General features: G+C 35.8%; 1 pseudogene; it reads left to right on the top strand.

The window, feature by feature from the left end:
• The first annotated feature begins 348 nt into the window (after window positions 1-348).
• Window positions 349-8,544, top strand: LOC135678301 (uncharacterized; annotated as a pseudogene).
• The last annotated feature ends 5,613 nt before the right edge of the window (window positions 8,545-14,157 follow it).

The raw sequence follows: 14,157 nt of genomic DNA, 5'->3' as shown, positions 1-14,157 counted from the left end.
TAAGTTTATGAAGAAACTAATGTTAATTAAATTATTTTTTCATGCATATTATGTGAATGGATATGGTTTCTTATCAAATCAATTTACAACCTGATTTGACAATTTTGTACTTGAATAGTTGGGTCTGTCATCAATATTTGATGAAATTGTTAAAACTGAAGTAACCAGGCACATGCAACCTACTGATTACTTGAGCTTGTTTGGGGAAGAATTCAAATGAACTGAAGATTATTGGGATGCTTCTTATTTGAATGTCTTGGATATATCTGCAGCGGAAGAAGGCAGTCCTCATGTCTTATTTGGATTTGCTTCACAAGTATGTTCTAAATGATCACCTACCCTATAATGTTTTTTAAACTAATTATCCTGTTTTTTTCCTATTGGAATAACTTTTAGCCACCAGGAGTCTGCTTCTGTAACTAAATTGTCGAGTGTTTACATTCTTTTATAATGAATAGATAGCCTCTCCTGTTCTGCAAATTGGCTAACAGTAATTCAAATTTTTGGTCCCTATTACCACTTATACAAGCACTGCTTCCAGGTGAAAGGTCTCTGTTTTAAGTTAAAACTTTTAACACCTTTTACTAGTTTATATATTAATTAATTTGGATGGATTCTGATTTCCTTTCATTTGATGGCACGTCTTCCTCCAATTAGCCTCCTAAATCAAGTTGATGAAAGTTTTTCTTTGTGGAAACATCCTTCTGTCCAGCATGTTCTCTCTCAGGTTCAGCAGTGATGCATCTGGGTGATATACGTTACATGCATTTGTATTCTTATCAAAAGTCTCAACAATTCATATTAATCTGTTGTTGCAGATAATAATAATGTCATTGTCATCTTCTTAATGCTTGTGCGGGCTATCTGTCTTCATTCTTATCATCTCGTGTTTGTTGGTTTCATACCAAGTTTAATTATGAATAGACAACTTACTTTTTGGCTTTCTAAGTAAGCATTTATTTTTCAATCTTCAGGCAAAAGCAGCATGTGTATTGATTGATTTATGCTTTGGACCATTATCACCATGGATATATACAATTACTGCAAAGGTTTAATCTTTTCCCATAATAAGTCTACATATTAAGTCAACAACTTGTATTTTTGTAACTGCATCGACCCTTTTTCAGGTTGATCTTGCAATTGAACTTCCGGAGGACCTCTTGGTGTTATTCAAGTAATTTCATCATTCTTCTTGTTTTTATTACTATTATGAAGGCTTAATTCTTTATTATAATGAATGCTCGTTTGGTTGGTTGGTTGGTTATGAAGTCATGGATACAAGTGCAAGATATTGATATGATGGATATGGGCATGTATCAATGTATAATGTTTACTATTTAATGTGACAAAATTTGGTATTTATTTAATGTTAGAATAGGTAGATGTATATAAATCATGATTCATCATAATTAACCTATTCATCATGAAAATATATAAATAATGTTTGGTGAATTATCTAACATAAGCAATTAAAACTATCTATGTTTGATGAGTACTTGATCATTTCTTGGTGCAGATCTGACCTTTTTTGTGGTCAATACATTGTGATTTATTGTGGATGATCAAATTATCAATCATTAATTTTCTCGTGAAATAATCTTCTCATTTTGAGAAAAATGTTATTTGATTTGAACATCATAGTCCTAGCATAACAAAGACTATGAAGTTCAGAGGCAATTTGTTCTGCTGTGGTATAATATTTGACGATGATTGTTCAGATGGCAATTAGTTTCACCATTTGATGATGTATGATAATATTTCAAGTTTGCCAGCAGTGGTTGATGATTGTCGAACTATGTCATGCTAGTATAATACTAGCATGGTGTTTGGTTTTATACCAAGGATGTCCTTGAACACACAATCAAGCACAAGGCTTGTTCCAGCTATATGTTTAGACCGTGCTGATCGGCATGTATTGTACTGACATGTCCATCCTGATGAACTAAAAAAACACTTTCTATGACCTATCATAGATGTTATTTTGTGATCCATCTATTACCTTATTGTGAAGATTCCAACAATATCAGTCATTTGTACACTTGAATAAAACCTTGATCTCTTGAATTTGATCATGATCATGATAGCAGTTATTGTGAAACTGAAAATTTTGTCTGTTGGATTGTAGTTTTCCTTTTTTTCTAGAGTGCCAATAAAGAACCTACTGTTTGAGTGTTCTGATGATACAACTATGACACAGCCTTGTACAGAGTTCTTTGGAGTGTTGTGCTCAACTCTTATGGGACTTTTATGGACCAATATAACTATTGTTGTGGCTTGGAAAGCTATATATTTCTTAATGGGTAGCAGATTATTTTTTACATGTTTCTTAGATACCAATATACACTTAAAATATACACTTCAAATCCTGTGAATGCGAGTCCTTTAGTTCTAGTTACTGTCATTTAGTACTTTTTAGTTCATGAACCCTGTATGTGACATCCATCTTTCATCTGTGTGTGCTCAAGAAATTATGAATTTCATCACAATGCCCCAGTTATTATCCAATTTCACTAACAGTTATGTCCAGGATACATCTTGACTCTATGATTTCGCAGAGCTGATTTTATCAAGATTACAAAATAGGATAATAAGTTGTATCACATATTATAATTTATAGACTGGCCAAGGACCTTGCATTTGATTAGGTACTAAGATCTTACTGATACTTATTGCATTATGATCTTAATTTTTTACTGATTTCATCAGGCTTTTTTTGGATATGCACAATTGGTCAAAAAAAAATCAGTTGGGTCCTGATGCAATACCTTGTTTCTGTGGCATGTATCTAGCAACAGGTTTTAGTATGAAAATGTCTCTTTGTGAGTTCCACACATTGCAGCTACCAACATGCATGTGACAGCTCTCTTGCACACTTTCACTATGTTGTTTCTAAGACTAATGAAGTTTTAGTTCCTGATTGTTTTTAAGGTACAATAAAACATTTTCTTTATGGAACCATATATTCTAACTTCTAAGAACCTACAATGGAATATTTTTAGTGTCACATTTTCTGCAGGCACATTTGACGAAAAGAGCATTTCCTGTTATTTACTTATGGTGGATCATGTTTCTTATGTAGGATAAGATTTTTTTCATGCAGCTTTTATGCATGAAACAATAAGGATCCTACCTGTGAATTTGGAATTAGCTATGGTTGGTTTATTCAAATCCTGCAAGTCCTTTAGTTCTAGTCATTATCATTTAGTACTTTTTAGTTCATGAACCCTATATGTGACATCCATCTTTCATCTGTGTGTGCTCAAGAAACTGTGAATTTTGTCACAATGCCCCAGTTATTATCCAAATTCTATCCACTTCCTCTTGAATAAAAATTCAAGAAAAGGAAAAAAAATCTTGATACACTTCCGTATGACAGATTATGCACTTATTTTCATGCTTCATGTTTGGTTGACTTTGTTCATAATGTCCCTACCAGGTGTTTTCATAATTTGCTAGCCATGCTTATGTTGCTTTGAAGCAAGGTATACAATTTGAATGGTACCGCTCGGTACGGGCGGTACGTACTAGTCCGACAGGTTATCGGTATGCGGATTGTCCGTTACCGCCCGGCACAGCTCGGTAATGGTCGATTTCGACCCTTTCTCATGTTTTTAAACCCTTCTTCTCTCCTATTTCACTCCATTTTATTTTCACTCTCTTAAACTATCTCAAACTATTTTTTTCTCATATTTGTGTTATCCTAAACTCCATTACACCTAAATTAGGTGTACCGCTTGGTATGCCATACCGTACTATACCGAACCAACCTCGAAACACCGATATGATATGGTATTTCAATCCTTGCTTTGAAATATATCTTGCTGGCTTTGTCTGGACATATGGATGATGTTTGCTGATCTATATAGCAAGTCTGGTGGTGGCTTTGTTAGCCTGCAAGTTCTTGTTAATTAAAAGAAGGATTTTCTATATTGTTCATTATCTTCAATTTCCTGTTAGTGATTAAGTTCTTAAGATCAAGGTTCGTAATACCATACCGGACCGGTGTTTCGACCTGGGCTCGGTACCGGTACGGTATGGTATACTGAGCGGTACACTCAGGTGTGCCGAGTACTGTAGCACTGCTACAGTGCACTGTTATAGTGCTACAGTGCACTCGAACCGGTAACAGGTGGTCCGCGTACCGACAACCTGTTGGACCGGTACGTACTGCCCATATTGGGCGGTACAGTTCGGTACTACAGACCATGCTTAAGATATGCAGTTCCATTGAGATCATTAATGTTTTAGAAAATTGGCCTGAATACTTGAATCTACATGTGATTAAGATAGGGATGTATTATAAAGAGTTATATGTGGCTCTTTACTCTATTCAGAATGTTTTGAATGGGTGAATTTTATTTATTATATTGAAAGGCTATAGTCAATGTCATTTCAATGTTTTGGTAGATTGGTTCACACTGTACACTAAGCTGATAACAGTAATTTATAATGAAATTTCTCTTCTATGTTAGACTACATGTGTTATTTATTGGTTGATATATGAAATTTTCTTTTGTCGACTATTGTTGTTACTTTGTGTTGCAGGATAGGATGAAGATGTTAAAGTAATAGCCAGAACTGTTGGATTGCACCGTCTGATCTCGTTAAATTTTTATCCGTTTCTTCAAAAATATGTTCAGGTAAACAAGGATTTTTTTGCTTATATGTATTTTAACTTGAAACCATACTTATTTGTATTTATTTTTTTTTAGCCTCATCAACGTGATATCACCGATTTGCTTGCTGCAGCTGTCCAGGCCTGCCATGATATGGTTGTGCTTTTTTTACTGTAGATTTTCTAAGCGTTCATAGTCAAGGCATGCTGTTCCCAGTTCTGTTCTTCAGATAGAAGAACACATCGAAGCTGTTTTTATTTGAATAGTACCTCCTGATGCGGTTGAACCCTTATTTAAACAAATTGTGAATCAATTTGTGCATGATCGTTCTCGCACAGAGGTACTGCTGAAAATGATATTACTTTGTCATGTTCATCTGTTAATAGTTGAACTGTTGATCATGGACTTTCTTATTTGTCTTGTCAGGCCATTGCTGTTGGGCTGAATGTTGTGAGGGAGATCTGTATCAGGATGCCTTTGGTATTGCTTTACATTTAGTCAATTATTTGTTCAAGTTTGTTTGCGACAGGTTTATTCTTTGCATCATCTTGTATGAGATGCATCACAATTCCATGGTTCATGCCTACTTAATATATCATCTTATCACTTTAGCATGATCTCATCACATTAGCAGTTTAGCCAGACTCCATCTGAGATACAAGATGTTGACAGTATGATGAACTTTTATAACGTGCCTTCAGATTTTCTAGGAAGTTGAATCTGTGAAAGAACTATACTTGTTATGGAATTCTAATTTTTTTTCGTCTATACATTGTCACAAAAAAGTACTCAATGTGGATTTGGGTCCGTTGAATGTTTACTTACTCAAATTCTAGATGCAATTATCTTAATAATTATGTTTTTTGTTTTTCAAAATTTTACCCATCTTCATATTAATTAACTGTAATCTTGTTTTTTTTTTATTTTTTTTGCTTCAATTTGAGAAATAATAAAATTATTTGAGAAGGATAGTGCACCACTTGAAATAGATATGTACCTGTAAAAGCTTGTAAATGTCTACAAGAACTAGTTGTCTAACTGTCACATTTTGGTTGTTTACAGTTAATGAATGAAGATCTGCTTCAAGACTTGGTCTTATACAAAAAATCACATGAGAAGGCAGTTTCTTCAGCAGCTCGCTCCTTGATAACTTTATTCAGAGAGGTTGGAATATGTATTTCAGTCTAACAATTTTTGTTTCAGACGTATAGCTTGTGATTGTTATTCTGAGCTTTATTTGTTTTCAGATATGCCCTTCTTTATTGGTCAAAAAGGACCGTGGCCGTCCGGTCAATCCCAAAGCAAGGCCAAAAGCATATGGAGAAGTTAGTATAGCTACTGATGTGCCTGACATAGAGTTGCTGGAACACGTTGATAACTCGATGACTGACAGTTCTGATGCTGAGGCTTCTGCATCAGATTTGGATGATGAGTATAACAGTGATTCTGAGACAGAGAAAGAGGATGATTCTTTGGAAGATGAAGAAGAGGATGATGAGGTTTCAGATGAAAAAAATGAAGAAGATTTAGGTAACAGTGATAACATTGATGGGGAGGAAGATGATGGTGATGATCTTCATGATGATATTGATGAGAATGCTGCCTATGATGAATATGATAGTGATACTAAAGAAGATGTGGATCTTAGTGATGATAATATGGATATCTCCAGTGAGCTAGATGCATCAAGGAAAAAGTCTTCTAATGACATCTGCAATGATGATGACCTCAGTAATCATGAATGCGCTTGTGATGACAACGATGAAATAAAGGAAAAAGAGAAGGCCAAATCAAAGAAGAGGAAGTTTGCGGATTATGTTGGACAACTGAATACTTCAGAATCAAGTCTTCGCACCCTTAAAAGACTAACAATGGCCAAGATGTCACAGAAAGCATCAGATGAAACAGATGGAATTCTTTCTAATGAAGATTTTCAACGTATAAAAGAGTTGAAGGTGTGTTCACCGGAAACTTAGTGCTCCTTTTCATCTTAATTATGTGAAATAGATTCAGTAAAATTCTGACACTGTTCATTGAACTTTGTTACTCGTACGCTCATGTTATCTGATATGAAGTTATAGTAACATCTGCATAAGCTAGTGTTTCTGAGAAATTTGGATCTTCAACTTCTTTAGTGTTCTGATTATTTTTTAATGTTCGATGAAATAATGGATCTTATATTCTTGATTACATTTTTAATCACCAAAATTCACTCACTATGTAGGCATCTTATAAGCTTTGCCTTTTTTCTCTTTTGAATCTCATAGGCAAAGAAAGAAGCAAAGCTGGTTATGGCTCAGCAAGGTCTTTTGAGAAAGGGTATAGACTCGAAAGTCTCATTTTTCAAAATTCCCTCTTCTGAGCAATAAAGTATAAAGCCAGTGGATCCTGCTATGCTAGAGGTGAGCTCTCATCCTTTCTCTTGGTATGAATGTTTTTCTTTTTCTTTTCCCTATTTGGTAATTCTGTGACTATGTAAGGTTGATAAACTCCTTTTGTAATGTTCCAACTATATGTAAAATTGATGAACTCATTTAATAATGTACCAATTGATCCGATTTTAGCTCTCACATATATTATCATTCTGTAATGCAAATTTCTGGTGTTGTATATGTTGTTCAAGGCATTGATTCTTTTGAGATCACTGGTCCATGCTTTTGATCTCTGGATGGAAGCATATCTGGACGAGAGCTTGTATGAGTATTTTTAAAAGTACATGATGAATAGCTAGATGTTGATGTACTGCTAGCTTTTTTTTTTAATGTACTGGTAGCTATTCTTACTTTGGATTACATTTCCTTTCCTTTAAATTATGATTTTATGTCATAAGCTTGTGAGTTGTTCTAAGTTGAACTAATTCTCTTTATCATCAACGAACTATTGTTCTTTAGGTCCACATTAAAAGAAAGCTTAGCAAGGAGGAACGACTGGCCCTAGTAAGAGCTGGGAGGGAGGATAGAGGAAAGTATCAGGCCAGAACTGCTGTGAAACAAAAAAAGGTTAGCCTGTATTGGATTTACGACATGTTACGTGACAATTTTTTGTTTTTAGTGCAGATTAAAATATAGTGACATTCCTATAATTTATGATACACATCTTGCCTATGTTCCTTTAAAGCTCGCAATTGGTTTCCTTCAGTACTTTTGGTTTGCTTTTTCAAAAGCTGTTATTTTAACATCCTGCGCTTTAGTCTTCAGAGCATCTGGTACACTTCTGATCTGCATTTCAAGTAAGGTGATAATCTTCTTTAATTATCCCCCAAGTGGAATGTAGATCCTGTTCTTCTCTGCCTCCTTTTGCTTTTCCTATGTTGGTTGGCAGTCTGCAAAATTTTAACACAATGGAAAGGATCGCCTGCCACCCCCCATCTCCCTGCTGCAAATCAAAGCTTCCTCTCTGCCTCCTTTTGCTTTTCCTTCCCCTTCATTAGTCATTCTCTTCTCAGTGTCTACATTAACCAGGCACCTTGTTTTGGAATTAATAGACTGATTGCTTATCTGCGATTTGTTGACAGATGGGTGGTCTAAGCAATCGCCAAAAGGAACATAAAAAGAAGATGCCTCTTTCTGCCAAAAGAGCAAAAGTAGCTCGCTCTAGGCAGGAGAAAAAACAGCGGCAAAGGCGGTCAGGCAAGCAGTTCCAGGGAAGGAAAGCATGGAAGTGACAAAATTTCATAGCTTCCTAAAATTTCATGGCTTCGTAAAGTGACAAGATTTCGTAAAATTTCATGCCTCGTAAAAGTTTCTTCCATTAGAAAATTTCATTTCAAAAGTTATGATTTCTGCTTAGAATTTTGATTTATTTTCTTCTGTTGTGGAAATCTTTAGCTGATTTCAGATGAGCTATATGTAAATCAAAGCTGCCTTTTGTCTTAGTTGAATGCTGTTGCAAGGAAATAGAGCAACAGATTTTATTGATTGTGTTTCAATGCATCCATTCATGTGCGACAGATTTCCCAGAAGAGTTGGTCAATCTTTCACGGTTGCATGTACAAGTCACATTATTATTAAAATACAAGATTAAAAACAATAATTATTAGCATGTTGTATTTATTATTATGAATTCTATTGCAGGATATATGCCTCTTCAGATATTAAGATCCTCTTCCAGTTAACATTTATTTAAAAAACTCAATTTGAGGTAAAAAGTACTGATTTAGATTTAACCTTTTTTAAAATTCTTATCTCTATCTGTCTATCTATCAATTCTCAAAGTCATTCTATTAGGGCCTTCCATCCAGTTAACTCCTGGCAAAACTTCCGACGCATTTTCGATGAACTCTCGTGAGCTTCTAGCGAACTTTCCGGCACATCGTTTAGATATTTGACGTATCGCCCGATCCTCCGGCATGTTGACTCCTGTAACATTCGTTCTCGGCACATACTCCGATTCTTCCAACCCGATATTCAATCTTTGACTCCGGTCCAACGTTTGATTCTACTATTGTTTTTAAAATTTATAAATAGACAGATAGACAGGGTTGAGTTCATTAACTCCGACCCAAATCTAGTTGTCCGGATGGAAGTTTTTAAAATTGAGTTCATTAACTTAATTAGGGGCCAATTGTGTTCAAAACAAGGCTGAGTTAGGTTGGATGGAAGGCCCACTCGGCCACTTGGAGCCATGCCAGGTGGTGGCACTGCTTAGGGTGGGCAGTGGAACTGCCTGAGGCTCAGCCTCCCAAGTGGTCAGGCGGGGGTACCACCGGTAATTAATGTTGCCAAGTGGTGGTATCGCCTTGTCAAGCAGTGGGACCACCAAAGTCCAATCTCCGAAGCTCTGTCAAGCGATAGTACAGTCAGATTAGGTAGTGGTATCACCTAGTGTCAGATTGTCATGCGGTAGTACCACCTAATAATGGCGGTGGTACCACCAGTACCTCGGAAATCCGAGATGAGACACTTTTTGACTCTAATTATGAAACCTTTGGAGCCTATAAATACCCCACTCCTTTCTGCATGAAAAGGTAACAAAGTAGTAAAAAAGTGTGAAAGAATCTTTAAATTTTGGGGTTTAAAAGGGTTGTAAAATTACTAAGAGTCCTCCTTCTCTTTCTTTAGCTATGTAATCATTCAAGAAGAGTTATGAGGCTTGTAAGGGCGGTCTCCTAAACCTATGAAAAGGAAAAAGTTTTGTAAGAAGATGGTTGGCTTCACCTATTGAAGGAAGACGATTAGTGGATGCCAGTGACCTTGACGAAGGAGGAATCAGAAGTGGACGTAGGTCATAACGACTAAACCACTATAAATCTAGTGTGTTCTTTCCTTACTGCTTACTTTCATTACTTAGTCGCTCACTTCACTTTGTTGAATCTCGAATTTTGATGATGAAACCAATTGATAAGTGTTTATGATTTAATCTGTGTTTTGAGTGATGCAGGATGCTTCGATCAGGGAGAGATAATTAAAGCAAGAAGAATCATGTTGGGCCAAAGGAAAACGTGTTAGAAGATTGGACGTCGAGCCGGAGGATCGGTCAACATATCGACAGAAGGCTTCGGGCCATGAATTTGAGCATTGGGCCAAGAAGAGCGGACATTGCACTAAGGAGCTTGCCAAAGAAGCTTGTCGGAACTCGCCAAGTGGATCATCGCAAGTTTAGGAGTTTGCCGGAAGTCTGTCGGAGCATCGCCGAAGGTTCATCGGATGTTCGCCGGAATCTCGCCGGATGAAGCGATTGACGCACCGGAGCAAGTTGTAGTAAATGTCTTAAGAAATGTCGTAGTTAGCATGTAGATTAAGTTAGGAATGGGAGGTGATCCCATTAACTTAATTTGAGGGTAATTGGGCCCTTGACAGACCCAAATTGGGCTGAATGGATCAACCCATTCAGACTAGAATTCCTGCCAAGCGGTGGCACCGCCCAGGAGATGGTCTCCCAGGAAAGTTGGGTGGTGCAACCGCCCAGGTTAGGCGGTGGCACTGCTTGGGCTCAGTCTCCAAGTGAGACTGGGCAGTGCAACCGCCCCAGTTAGGCGGTGGCACCGCTTGGGCTTAGTCTCCGAGTGAGACTAGGCGGTGCAACCGCCCTTGACAAGTGGTGGAACCGCCTTAGCTCGGTCTCCGAGCTCTGCCAAGCGGTGCAACTGCCCTTGTTAGGCAGTGGCACTGCCCAGAGGCTGAGTCTCCGAGCTTTGCCATGCGGTGCAACCGCCCTTGACAGGAGGTGGCACCGCCCAGAGGCTCAGTCTCCGAGCTCTGCCAGGCGGTGCAACCACCAGACCTCGGAATTTCGGGAGATGACAGTTTTGAGCTCGGAATTCAAACTGGTTTGGGGCCTATAAATACCCCACCCTTTCAGCAATGAAAGGGCAACCCAAAAGCACCGAAAGCTTGATCTTACTCTGTGATTTTAGAGCTCAAAAGTGTTGTAAAGTCTAGAAGTTCTCCTCCCTCTTTTCTTCCAAGTTTTGATCTTTCAAGAGATGAGAGAAAAATTTGTAAGGGTTGTCTCCTAAGCCCGTCAAAAGGAGTGAAACTGTAAAAAGGTGGTTGGCCTTCGCATATTGAAGGAAGGCCTCTAGTGGACGTCGGTGACCTCATTGGTAGAGGAAGCCAAAAGTGGATGTAGGTCAAGATTGACCGAACCACTCTAAATCTCGGTTTGCATTTACTTTGAGCATCTTATCTTTACTACAAACCTCCTCAGTAGCTTACTGCCTTCTGCTCATTTACGAACATGTTTTATTGTTAAGTATTTTCCGAATCGGCGTTAAGACGAAAATCGGTTTTATCGTACGAACATCATATTTCAGTTTGCTCTTACATTCTGATTTCTATCTTAACTGCAAACTACCTTCCTTACTTTACTTCAAATATGTTTCCGTAAGCTTTCAAAGTTATTATCTGCACGAAATGACTTTTACGTCGGAATCGGATTTTAACGTACGAACGTAGTTTTAATCGTCGAAAGTTTTCCGCTGCACTAATTCACCCTCGCCCCCCTCTTAGTGCTATTGATCTTAACAATTGGTATCATAGCCTAATATTTCTCATTTCAGATTTACACCCGAGAGAAATGGCTCTTCATGGCTTTCAAGAGGGCTTATCGGTTGTTCGTTCACCGTTGTTTAACGGATTGGACTACACTTATTGGAAAACTCAAATGAGAGTTTTCTTGATTTCTATAAATTTGGATTTATGGAATATTATTGAAAACGATTTTCAACTTCCCTTTAAACCGATAAATGAATGGTCGGTTTTGGAGAAGAAGTATTTTTCTTTAAACGCAAAGGCTATGAATGCCTTATTTTGCGCTTTGGACAAAAATGAGTTCAATCGGATTTCTATGTGCGAAACGGTTTTCGACATATGACACACTCTTGAAATCACACTCGAAGGCACTTCTAGAGTTAAAAGATTCAAAAATCAACTTTTTAATGCATGATTTCGAGCTTTTTCGAATGAAGCCGAGCGAAACCATTGTTGACATGTACACCCATTTTATGGATGTCGTCAATGGTTTAAAAGCTCTTGGCAAATGTTTCTCGAATTTTGACCTTGTTAGTAAAGTTTTACGATCACTTTCTAAAGCTTGGGAGTCAAAAGTAACGGCAATACAAGAAACAAAAGATTTAAATATTTTTTCACTTGAAGAACTTATCGGTTCATTGATGACATATGAAATGGTTCACAATGCACATAATGAACATGATGAACAAAATCACCTTCCAAAGAACAGGAAGGATTTGGGACAGAGAACATTTGAAGACCACTTGAGCATAAGCTTAAGTGATGGTGAACAAGAACTACTCACTAAGAAATTTAAAAAATTAATGAAACGAGAATTGAAGAACAAAAATAAACTTAAAAAGAATGAACCTACTTGCTTTAATCGCAAGAAGAACACAAAGTGGGATGAATCGAGTTCCTCCGAAGATGAGGAGAAAATCAACAAAGGCGAGGTGGCAAACTATGCCTTAAACGCAATCAACGATGAGGTAATCAAAACCCCCTTAATTTATTTTGAAATTACTTGATGTTTTCCATGATGCATTTTCTTTTTTAGAATAATTATTTTTCTTGAAAATTATATTTAAAAAAAAAATAAAAATACAAGAATATGATTATGCTCGTAATTTTGAAAATAATCATGAAAAATACATATTTTATGATAAACAAATAAAATAATTTTGATTGAAAAATATGAAATCATGCTATATGTGGTTAAGAAGTAATAATGTGTATCATGCTGTTTTCCATTGTTGTTTCTCGATTTTGATTAAATAAAATCATGTTTGAAGAAATGCATAATGATGTAATATTAAACATTTTGATACCATGATTAACAATTTTATACATGAGATTTTAAGTTATACATGATGATAAGCATGTGTTATTTTCATGAGTGTATTTGAAAAACATATGGCAAAACCATGTCAGAATGCATGAAAGTGTTAAATTTCATTTTCGGATTCTCTTGATTTTTATGATTTATTGATCTTGATGGTTTTATGACAAAATTTATTTTTCGATCCTAAACGTTGATGCATATTTTTATTTAACATAAATGAAAAAGCATGCTAACATGAAATCAATCACTTAAAATGAAATACTTAAAAATGGAAAAATATATTATCAATGAAATCATGAATCTACTTATGTTATGAATTTTGTGAACCATAAAAATGATTTTGGTGATTTGAATTTGAGATGAGTTTTATCAAAATCATGATCTTGATTTCTTGGAATAACATGAGATTTCCCTTGATGATCATCTCGATTATTTAAAAAGAGATTTGTTGAAATGATTCATGGAATTTTCGATTCATGACTTGATCTTTCATTTGTTTATGAGATGATTGAAATCTTTGTACCTTTGAATTCTTCCCTTCTCCCTTCGATTTTTGAATTTATGCATGTTATATGTTGAAGATTTGAAACCATGTTTTGATATCATGCATACCCAAGAAATGTTGACAAAATGAATGATGATTTTTCTCTTGAATATAACTTGTGATATTTTTTTTGAATCATTCTCAATATTCGATATATGAATTTTTATTATGAATCAAGATTTTTTGTTTAATCGATCTCCTAAGATTTTCTTTCGATTATTTATGAGGAGGTTTTTCAAAAAGAAATCATGTCTTTTGGTATTCACATGTTTAAATCTTTCATAATATGATCTTTTATGCAATTCCTTGTATTCATGAAATATTTATTTCATCACCCAACTAATTCTTCTTGATATTCTTTATGTGATGATATGAATGCATGAAATATTCATAAATTTGTAATGATGCATGCAATACTTATGGTAATGATGTACATGATATATTGTATATGATGTGTATCATGAATGCTTTAAATGATGAATGTTTGATATCATGATCAACATGTTGATAAATGCTCAAAAATTTTAATGCTTCAATATCATGTATGATATGCTCATAATGATGATTGATTTATTTATATCATGCATGAAAAATGAAATGTATGGTTTTGAAAATATAATGATAAGATTGATATTTACCTTTGTCATGATTTAGAAATTAACGCAAAGGGTCTTCCCTTCTTTTTGACATTGACAAAGGGGGAGA

Source organism: Musa acuminata, chromosome BXJ1-1 (assembly GCF_036884655.1).
Source record: "Musa acuminata AAA Group cultivar baxijiao chromosome BXJ1-1, Cavendish_Baxijiao_AAA, whole genome shotgun sequence".
Taxonomy (NCBI): Eukaryota; Viridiplantae; Streptophyta; class Magnoliopsida; order Zingiberales; family Musaceae; genus Musa; species Musa acuminata.
Note: the sequence above shows the minus strand (reverse complement) of the source record. Positions and strands in the feature narration are given on the sequence as shown.